The sequence below is a fragment of the Manis pentadactyla genome, chromosome 2, assembly GCF_030020395.1.
Source record: "Manis pentadactyla isolate mManPen7 chromosome 2, mManPen7.hap1, whole genome shotgun sequence".
Classification (NCBI taxonomy): Eukaryota; Metazoa; Chordata; class Mammalia; order Pholidota; family Manidae; genus Manis; species Manis pentadactyla.
Window position 1 is genome coordinate 118,743,876 of NC_080020.1, and position 10,888 is coordinate 118,754,763.

A 10,888-nucleotide genomic window follows, 5' to 3' on the forward strand; every position below is an offset into this window, starting at 1 on the left:
CCCCTACTGGCGTGAGCCAGGAGCTCTATTCTCTCACTTTATTTCTAAATAAAAGCCTGTACCTTGCTCTCCTACCTTGAGTGTTTGTGAAGCTCATTCTTTGGCTTCCTGAACAAGAACCCCGGCATCATTATTTGCTCTACACATTTGCAAAGGTGATCTTTTTAAATGTATCCTGTTTCATATTATTATCCTTCGTTTTTTCTGCATTACAGATAAAGAAGAAATTGGAAAAATTATACCTAATATTTCAACTTATATAATTGAGATGTTCCAATCACTAGTAGATTTCAAAGAGCACACTAAGCCATCTTAGAAATCTGAGAATTGATTAAATAAATCAAAACAATGTTAGTCTATTCTATCCATAATTTTCCAACGTGAGAAGTAAATTGTAAATGCATGGGTGTTGTGTGCAAAGATATTTTTGGGCTCTGTAACCAACATAGAAATTAAGCTTTTTTTATATATCTAAAACTGTGATACCAATCTTATTAACATAAAAGGAAAATATGTGGTAAAGTCAGAACCAGTCCTTAACTAAACTGGAAGCAGATAATAAATGTCAGTATATCTCTTGGTTGTTTATCATAATGTATAGTTACAGATATAGTCCTATAATGTCATTTTTTTTAATTGAAATGTAATGGAGATACATTATATTAGTTTCAGTTGTACAACATAATGATTCAGCATTGTCTATACTGTGAAATGATCGTCACATTATGTTTATCTACCATCTGTCACCATACAAATTCAGTTTTTTTTATTGTGATGAGAATTTTTAAGATTTACTTTCCTAGCAACTTTCATATTTGTATACAATATTATTGGCTATAGAACCTGCTGGGGAGGAGTAAATTTCCTCTCCCCTCAAGGTTCTTCTAGCTGGTCTAAGAATCAAATTGACATAAGACAGATCAACAAGAGAAAAAATCAAAGTTTAATTATGTAGGTATGGGAAAGCCATAGATGTGGAATCCAAAGACCATCAGGAACAATTGAGGCATATATGTCAGCCTGAATCAAGGAGAAGGGGGTGGGGGTCTGAGACTTCAAAGGAAATGGGAAGTAGTTCATAGGAATGTGAAAAGAGGATATGTTTGGTAAACAAAAATACCTGATAGGGCACAGAGAAACACAGGAATATTAACTGATTTAGTCACATCCCTCCCTGCCTACCACCCCAAGTTTACATTATAATAAAACTATCTATGGTGATCTCCTCCTGGAGCAGTTTGTCCATCTAAATTCTTTTTATGCCATTGGGTGTAGCAGGCAGGGTCAAGGTATCTTCTTGAGTCTTTTGGGCCTTGGTTGTTTTCAGCTCAAAATAATCTCATGTCCTAATGGCACATTTTTGGGTGACCTGCCCTTGGTTCTCTGCAGGTCTCCGTAAATGAAACAGCACTACACGCATAAGCTTGGCAGAGTGGTACAATCACCCTGTCATCAAGCTATAGATTACCCTATTCCTAATGGTGATGAATAACATAAGCTACAATGTCCCTTAACACTAATTCAGACAGGAGTTCCGCATGTCGGTAAATTAAATAAATGATGAAAAAAAAAGGAAAGGTGGAAAGAAGGAAGGGAGGGACAGACAGAAGGACAGAGGGACAGATAAAGAGGCAGAAGGGAAATAAAAATATTATAGAAATGCTAAGGGGACATTGTTAATTTTCCTTAGTTCTTATCCCCTCCACAACAAAGAACTGAAAGGCAGAAACACAGTGGTGAAGCAGAGTAAATGTTTTATTTAAAGAGAGAGAAAATGAGGGTGTTTTCAGAAAGGAGGTGCACCCTGAAAGGTTGAGAAAAAGTGCAGGAGACCTCAGAAAAGAGGCATACTGAAAGATTGGGGGTTCCCCCTTTAAAGGATTTTTCAGGAATGTGACAAAGGGCTAGGGGTGTGGACATGTCAAGGGGGTCTCAAGATGTTTATCTTTGATGAGAGACATTACATGTCTTCTCTTCTATTATCAGTCTTTCAGGTAATTCTGCAAAAGTAACTCAGCAAAAGAAATTTACTGATCCAGTTCCTCCCCAGGATATCAGCTTCCCTCTGGGAACATATCAATCAAGACTGCCTGTCCTGGCCCCAAGGTGGGCTGAGTTATTGTCTGTTTGCTAAAAAATATGTTAAGAATCTTACTTCCTAACTTCCTGGGTTTTTAAAAGCAATCTTAGTTTTAAGATGAAATTTTCCCTATTTTTACTATGCTGTTTATATCTTGGCTTGTTTGGAAAATTAATATGGGTAAAATTGCAGTATTTCCAGAATCTGTTGCCTGGCTTTAGTGCAGCTCCATATCAACAGGTGTTCCTAAGGGGTGGAGAGAGGTAGCTCATCTCCATATCAATGCGTAATTACCTGGGCTACTGAGGGCTTATCTGAACCTGAGAGGTTGGGGGAAGGCTTCACTTGCTTCTGCGGGGGTGAGGGCGGATGGGGGGTTGGGGGGAATCCCTGGATGGCTTTTTGCAAACAATAAATGGGTTTTAAAGTTTATTTCTCCCTTTGACTGATTTCAGTTTCAGCTAGGTATTTTACCCCAGGGTTTCCAATCCCTGGAGTTAAATCTGGTGATACTCAGCAAGACCTCTGAACCTGAAATCTGTCTAAATGGGTGTGACCTTTGGGCAGGCTGCCCCTAGAGATGATGGGTAGGTGCCCAGAACCCCCGCTGTGGATAGTGGGGAGGCCCCAAGTGGCTGCAGCAGCAGAGGGTGCAACTTCACCTGGGAGCCCCCGTCTGGGGGGCTTCCAATTTGGGAATCCCTACTGGGGAAGTGGTCTAGGGTAGGGCACTTTCTGGAAGGGTGGGGCTTTCCTCAGAACTGGGGAAGGGTGGAGACACCAGAAGCTGCAGAATTAGCTCTCCGTGAGATAGAAGACTGCTTAGAGGCCCTGAGTGGCTATATAGCAGCTGGAATTATAGTGTTTCTTTTCCTCAAGATAGTGGAAAATGTTATTGAGGAGAGAGAGATGGTTATACAGGAGAGAAAATGGCTGCAGAGCCAAGCAAGACTGAAATCCAGACTCTTTTTAGGAGGCTGCAAGCAATTCCGACCAAGGCCTGCTTCCACTGTTGGCGCCAAGAATCCAAGTTGGGCCAGAATCACGTATGGTGTTTTCTTGTGCATTGACAATTCCAGGGTGCATGCTCCCTCGGCATCCACCTGAGCTTCATCAGGTCCACAGAGCTGGATCCCTTATGGAACTGATTACAGCTGAGGTGTATGCAGGTCTGTGGGAATGCCAAAACAACAGCTTTCTTTTGCCAACATGGATTCACAACCAGTGATGAAAACACCAAATATAATAGCCGAGCTGCTCAGATGTACGGGGAAAAGAGACAGCAGCTGGGGACTGCAGCCCTGACTGGGCATGGCACCAATCTTTGGACAGACAATATGGGTAGCGTTCCCAGTCACTTCCCAGAGAAGAAGGACTCTGACTTCTTCACAGAGTGCACTCAAACCCCTGCCTGAAATGCACCAGCCATGAACCCAGCAAAAACTCAGCAGCCAGCCCCATCTGCAGAGAGTGGTGGGTCTGGCCCAGCTGGAGCATGGCCCCAACATGGACCTTCTTGGCAGTTCACCCAAAGCCTATATAGAGTCCGTGTATCTGTCACCTAAAGGGGCCCTTCCTGCAGAGAACTGAAAACCTTCCTCATTAGAAAGAAGACAGCAGCAGCTAAGAAAGGGCTGGGTGCCAAAAAAGGCCTAGGGGCCCAGAAAGTTAGCAGCCAGAGCTTCAGCAAGACTGAGCAGCAGGCTCAGGTGGCAGAGAAACTGTGAACAGCAGGTAGCTGATGCCAAGAAGCAGGCTGAGGAGTCCATGGTTACCTCCATGCATCTGGCTTACCAGGTGCTCCAGATTGACTATAAGGAGAAGAAGCTACAGAATCTGGAAGGGAAGAATCGAGAGCAAGCGGAGCGTTTGGGCATGGGCTTGGTATCATGAAGCTCAGTCTCCCACTTACTTCTGTCTGAGATGCAGGTTGATTCAGCAGGAATCCCCAGTGAATGTAAAACCTTACCACTCACAGCTGGACTTGTTTGAAGATGTTGGTACTTTCGCCTCTGGGCCCTCAAAGTACAAAGACAACCCCTTTTCCCTGGGGGAAAGGTTTGATTCCCACTGGGATGCAGATGTCACCTGGTATACGGGGGTGGAAAACATCATTATATAGGGCACTGAGATGAGTAGACTGGCTTCCCTGATGACTCACCCTTCCTTCTGGCAGCGGTTGCAAAGTGCCCATTGCACCTCAGGGAATCAGACACTTCTGGAATGACTGATAGCTTCTATCCAGGCAGTTTGGCCTAATCAGGGTGATTTACCTTGTTTACCCACTAGTTGGAAAATGTATGTAGAGCTCCAACAGGTATTGAGGGAATTGGGAATGAAAAATATCATCTATAATATGGACCCCCAAGACCCTGATGAGGAGTTATTCACTGTAGGAATGAGAAATTTGGTGGTACATACAGTTCCCACATCTCTCTTTGGATCCCTGAACCTAGGGAAACCCATAAGTGAGGCTACTTGTATTTTAGCAGATCTGGGGTAGGTGGAAACAAGGGCACAGAATGAGGTACGGGCTACAACTGAAAGGAGAGGTGCAAAGGGCCCCATGAAGGTCTCAAGGACCCAGATATGGGTTGATTTGATAAAGGCTGGGCAGTGAAAGAGAAACTTGATGGGCAGCCCAATAGGATCTTGTTAGAACTATGGCACCAATTAAAGCCAGAGCAGCGGTTCCAGTTACAGAAAACAGAGTCAAGACCTCATGCATGGCCTGTGTCCCTGTAAAACTTCCTAGGGGACAGACTCAGGATTTGCCTGGTTCCTCAACCCCACAGGAGGATGATGGGCATTGCAGTTTGACAGAGGGGGGAGGTCAAGTTCCCCACCTTGGGGGATGTGGTGGGGACCAGAGGCTACATGTAGAATTAGCAATTTATTGGTCCCCTGTGAATGTACAATGTGTCCTGGTGCTGGTGGACAACAGGAGCTGAGTGTTCTCTGATTTATGGCAATCCTGAGAATTTTCCTGGGACCCCTGCTGTGATAGATGGCATGGGGGTAAGGCAATTAGAATGAAAAAAGCCCTAATCCCACTGGGGATAGGGCATTTATCCCCAAAGGAGTATACTGTGTACATTTCTCCAATCCCTGAATATATTTTGTGGGTAAATATCCTGCAGAGCCTGTAGTTACAGACCACTGCAGGTGAGTTCAGACTGAGGGTGCGTGTGGTAAAGGCAGTTCTGAAGGGACATGCTAAGCACCCAAATGTAGCTGTGCCTGTACCTGGGTGGGTGACAAATACTAAGCAATTTAAATTGCCTGGGGGCACAAGGAAATTGGAGAAGGTCTACTGGAATTGGAGAAGGCAGGCATCATAAAGCTCATAGTCCTTTTAATTCCCCAGTGTGGCCACCAGTGAAAAAGCCAGATGGCTTCTAGCATATGACTGTGGAAGACAGGGAATTGAATAAAGTAACACCCCCTTTGCATGCTGTTGTCCTCTCCACAGCAGCCCTTATGGACACACTCAGTCATGAACTAGGGATCCATCATTATGTTGTGGACCTGGCTAATGTGTTCTTCTTTATTGACATAACACAGGAAAGTCAGGAACAGTTTGCCTTCATGTGGAAAGGCTGGCAGTGGACATTCACTGCCCTTCCCCAGGGATACCTTCACAGTCCCACCATCTGTCATGGACCTGCTCAGGACTTGGCCACATGGAGGAAACCACAAACGGTGTGGCTGTATCACTATATGGATGATATTATGCTTATGTCTGATTCTTTCAGATTTACAAGGGACAGTTCCTAGACTGCTGCAACATCTATAGAAGAAAGGATGGGCTGTGAACAGCACCAAGATTCAGGAACCCAGTTTGTCAGTAAAATTCTTGGGGGTTATCTGGTCAGGTAAAACTTAAGTTATTCCTGAATCAGTCATAGAGAAGGTCCAGGCTTTCCCTACCCCTATCTCTGTGGCAGTATTACAAGAGTTTATGGTTTTTTTGGGCTACTGGAGAGTGTTTATCCCACACTTGGCACAAATTCTGAAGCCCTTATACCAGTTGGTATGAAAGAGCATCAGGTGGGACTGGGCCGAGACATGTGTAGCTGCTTTTACTGCTGCTAAGCAGGCAGTCAAGGCTGTATAGGCCTTGAGTGTAATGAACTCATCAAGGCCCTGTGAGCTAGATGTTCATGTAACTGAAGATGGTTATGGATGGGTCTTTGGCAGTGGCTTGAATGGACATGCCAACCTATTGGATTCTGGTCACAACTATGGCAAGGAACAGAGGTCTGGTACAACTTGATAGAGAAGCAACTGGCTGCTGTGTACCATGCCTTGCTGGCTATGGAGCCCATCATCGAACAGCTCCGACCAAAGTAATAACCACCTATCCCATCATGGGGTGGGTTTAAGACTGGACCCAAAGGCCACAGAGTGGCATGGTGCAGACGCCTATACTGTCCAAATGGAGCACATATTTAAAGCAGCATAGCACCCTCTCTACTAGCCTCTTAAGTGGATAACTCCAATGCTTACTGGGGCCAGTGATGTATACCGGTGGAAAGCAGGAAGAACTTGCTTTTGGGCAATTGGTAGTCAAGAATCCTTATCAGGAGGGAAAATCCCCTATACCTGAAGATGCTTGGTTACATAGATGGCTCCAGTCGTGAATATCCCCAGAAGAGGGGGTCTGTGGCTTTCCATCCTAAGACTGAGACAATATGATGGAGGGTGGAGAGGGGAAAACTGGTCAATGGGCTGAGTTGCAGGCAGTATGTCTCATGATCATCCAGGAGCCCTCCCCAATAGCTGTCTGCACTGACAGCTGGGCTGTATCAGGACTTGACCCTTTGGCTACCAACATGGTACCATGTCAGCTGGATAGTTGGTCACCAGCCCCTCTGGGGGCAAGAGTTGTGGGAAGACCTATGGGCCACTGGTCAGACTAAGACTATTACAATATATCATGTGACTGGCCATTTGCCTTTGGCTTCCCCAGGGAATGACAAAGCAGACCCATTGCCACAGGTGTGCTGGCTAGAAGGAGAGCCTGCCTCTGATGTGGCCCAAAGATGTAGTCTGTCAGTGGGGCTTGTCATTGACCTTTGAAGAAGTCAGCAGAGCCAAGGAGTACCTTGTATGCTTTGAGAGGGACTTACACTGAGTCCTGAAGCAACATGGGACAATAGTGAAAAGGGCTGATACCCCTTGTCAGGTGGCAAATAGGCTATTTTGGGCCTCTGCCCATATCAGAAGGGTATCAGTATGCCATGACTTGTGTAGCCAACTGGAGTATTGGTTGTTTTTCCTGCATGTCGTGCAGATCAGCAAACCACCAAGAGGGGCCTAGAGCGTCACTTTCCAGCCTATGGCTGGCTGCAGATGACTGAGAGCAATCAAGGCACCGACTTTACTGGACATGCATTACAAGAGTGGGTGTAGCAATTAGGAATAAAGTGAAAGTTTCATGTACCATATAACCCTCCCAGGGCAGGCATGATAGAGAGGTACAATAGTTTGTTGAAATCTGACTTGAAGTTGGACACCAATAGTCTATGGGGCTGGTCAGTTTGCTTATGGACAGAGCTACGGCACTTGAATGAATAGCCCCGAAAAGCAGCCTTGATTCCCTGTGGATATGCTAACACACATTGCTGCCTTTCCCATACAACAGTATGTGCAAGCCAAAGAGGAGTTATTGAAGCCAGAAAAATAATTTAAAAAATGTAAACATTTTGAAAGAGCTTATAACCTTTCAGGAAATACCAATGGAAATCCATTTTTTTGGTGGTCAGGAGGAATGCCAGGAAAGGAAGGGCAGTCTGCTACAATAAATTGTACCTTAAAATCCTACTTTCTCTGGCATCATTTATTTCATTTTATTTAGAAAGTAGTTCTTTATTAATGTTTTCACTTTTAACTGAAATAACAGCTGTGCTTCTTAATTCAGTTTAAGTAACAATAGAGGAGGTGGCTGAGGAAGGCAATTGAGACAATAGGGGTACAACTGCTGTATATACGGACCTTCATTTAATTCTACTCTTTTGGCCACATGCCATCCCAACTCATTTAAACCAACCCTAGGTGAGTACAGAATTCATCTGATTGTTGTTATCTTCCTTGCTTTTTCCTCAGCTGCAAATTCCACTTATTCTTGGCAACTAATGATATGCTTCAGTTTTGGCCATCAACAGACTTTCACTTATTTTTTTCTCTCCTGGAAATGTGTTGAACCTTCTTAACTACTAAAGGATATAGTTTTTCATTCTAATGAGGTCTTGCAAGGAAATGAGGATAAGCTAAATGCTTAGTTTATTATCTCTAAGATTTCCTAAATTGTTGACCAAATCACAGTACACTTATAACACTTATATATAACCAAGGGATGAACTATAAATAGCATAAATCTTTATAATGTGGCAGGTAAAATAAGAATCATCATATGAGATTGAAAGGACAGGAGTGGTGGACACATGCATAAGGTGTCAATTGCTTTATTTAACTGTGCTAATTCAGAGATGTTTAAAATTGTTTGAACAAGAAATAGACTTTTAAGTACATATGGGGGAAAAGTCCCCTTGAGAGTCTCATGTTTTTGCAAATCTTCTGAACAAAGGAGTTAACAGCTTTCTCATTCTGGACAGTCTTTTCAAAGATGTTTTGATAGCCATTAGGCTTGGAAGGTAGAGATAGCGTCTCCCTCTGAGCAGACTTTACTTTTGAAGATAATAAAGACAGTAGCTCTTATGAGGACAAAGATTAGGCAGGTTTACTAGTAACCCCTTACTCAACATGGGGTTTCCTAATGTCAGGATTTATTTCCTGTAAAGCACTGCACTCCCACTTCCACTGGGGCTACTGCTATTACATTGACTAATACATTTTCCTCTGTCTCTGGCAAACGTGTCTATGAATTTATTGCAAGCAAACTTCTTATTTTACAAGGAAGCTAAAATACCAGACTGTTCGCAGTTCTTGACAGCATGTTACTTAGAGATAGAACAATCATCAATATAAATTAATCACATTTAAAAAATATGAAGTGTTGGCAGGAAGGTGTAGGTAACAACCAGAATTGTTGTATCCCTAAAAAGTAGACAGTAAATAATGTCTTATATCTATAAATTGGCACATGGTATTTTAATCATGCAGAGTTAGGGAGGTAACAAAAAGAAAAACTACAGGAAGGAATGTTAAAAACTATTTGCCCTGGGAAGTCTTAGAACAGGAATTAGGACAGAAAATTGTAATTTTTCATCAGATGATTTTCCTTTTTTCATGAATTTATGTTCATTAAAGCTAAGTATCATGGTAGAATAGTTTTTAAATAGTCATTTAAAAGTATTTCTTAGATACCTAGTAAACTAATAAATGTTAAAGCAAGAAACTTCAAGGATGGGAAATACATAGTATAAAACATCTGTCAGAAGTTTTGCTATAAGAGATTAACACACGTAATTTGTAACATGTTCCAAGATGCCTTTGGACAGTTGTTTTCTCAGAAAACAGATATAAAGTGGACACACAAATTGTCACATAAAGAAGGGGACATAGTAAAGGACCCTTTCATAAAGACAAATAATTAAATCTTAACATGAACAAGTTCATTATGACTTCATGTTCCTTAGTAAACAGAGGAGTAGAAAATCTCTCCTCAAGGGTTTTAAGAATACATGAAGAACTCTCATTAAATAATATTTCACTATTTTAAAGCAAAATTATACTTTATTAAATACTAGAAATCAATACCTCAGATATTAAAGTAATTACTTTAACATCCTAGGCTCTATTTTAGGCTGTATTACTTTCATTTTATGCTGTTTTAGTAATTTATGCCCTATAACTAAATGTCATATATACATTCTTTCAACATCTCTGTATTTTCAATATTGAAAGCATTACACAGAATCAGTTAATTAAAAATGTTGCAAAAAATAAATATGGGGGCTTTCTGGTTTATAAATTCCACTTTCCAATGGATCATTTCAGGTTAGGTCAGATCCTTGAGTCTAAGCATTCTTTCTTTCTGTCAATATCAATTACCTGCATGTGCGATATGGAAGCTCTTGATATATCCCACCACAAATCTTAAAACACCAGATAAGTATTACAATGCTTAGAGTTAAAAACAAATTAGCTGTAAAGTTCTCTTCAAATGAAGAGGGTATATTAAACTCATATGGAGACATGGAGTATAAATTTCACAAAGAGGACATTTCACTTCCAGAAAAAGAGCAAGAACATTTTCTTCTCTCTTTACTTTCAAAGATCACTGAAAAGAAAATCAAGTTATTCATGTCTCAGTTTCTTCCAAATGGGTAAGGAAAGAAAAATTGATTTATTAAATTTGATTTGTGGCAATGTTTAGAATGATGATTGTGCTCTAGGATATGGACTTATATTTGTGGAAATCTAAAATTTATAAAAAATTTAAGACATTTTGCTTGAAGGGCAAAGTAAATAACATACTGTTCTTTATTAAACAATGTTAACTTATAAATTAGGTCACATACATACATGAGGAAATATTTTCCAAAAATATTTTCCTATTTAGATTCCAGTGATTACACTTGTGGGAGGAATAATAAGTCAAAGAATAAACTCTTTACATGTCTTCATGCCTTAATAATTTATTTGAGGTTGCTGTTCTCTGTTCCAAGGTACTTAATGCTAACATCAGATGTTCTGTTTCCATGCATAGTTCTAAAGATAGTTGATTGTGTTAAAAGTTTTTTTAAATGCATTAAGTAAATAGCAAGGTATTCAATAGATACATATATATGTAAAATTTCAGATTATTGGGGTAAATTTTTGTATTACCAATATGATTACACC

At 41.3% G+C, this 10,888-nt stretch overlaps 1 pseudogene; it reads left to right on the top strand.

The window, feature by feature from the left end:
• Positions 1-3,009: 3,009 nt before the first annotated feature.
• LOC118923466 (ADP-ribosylation factor GTPase-activating protein 2-like) lies at positions 3,010-4,202 on the top strand (annotated as a pseudogene).
• The last annotated feature ends 6,686 nt before the right edge of the window (positions 4,203-10,888 follow it).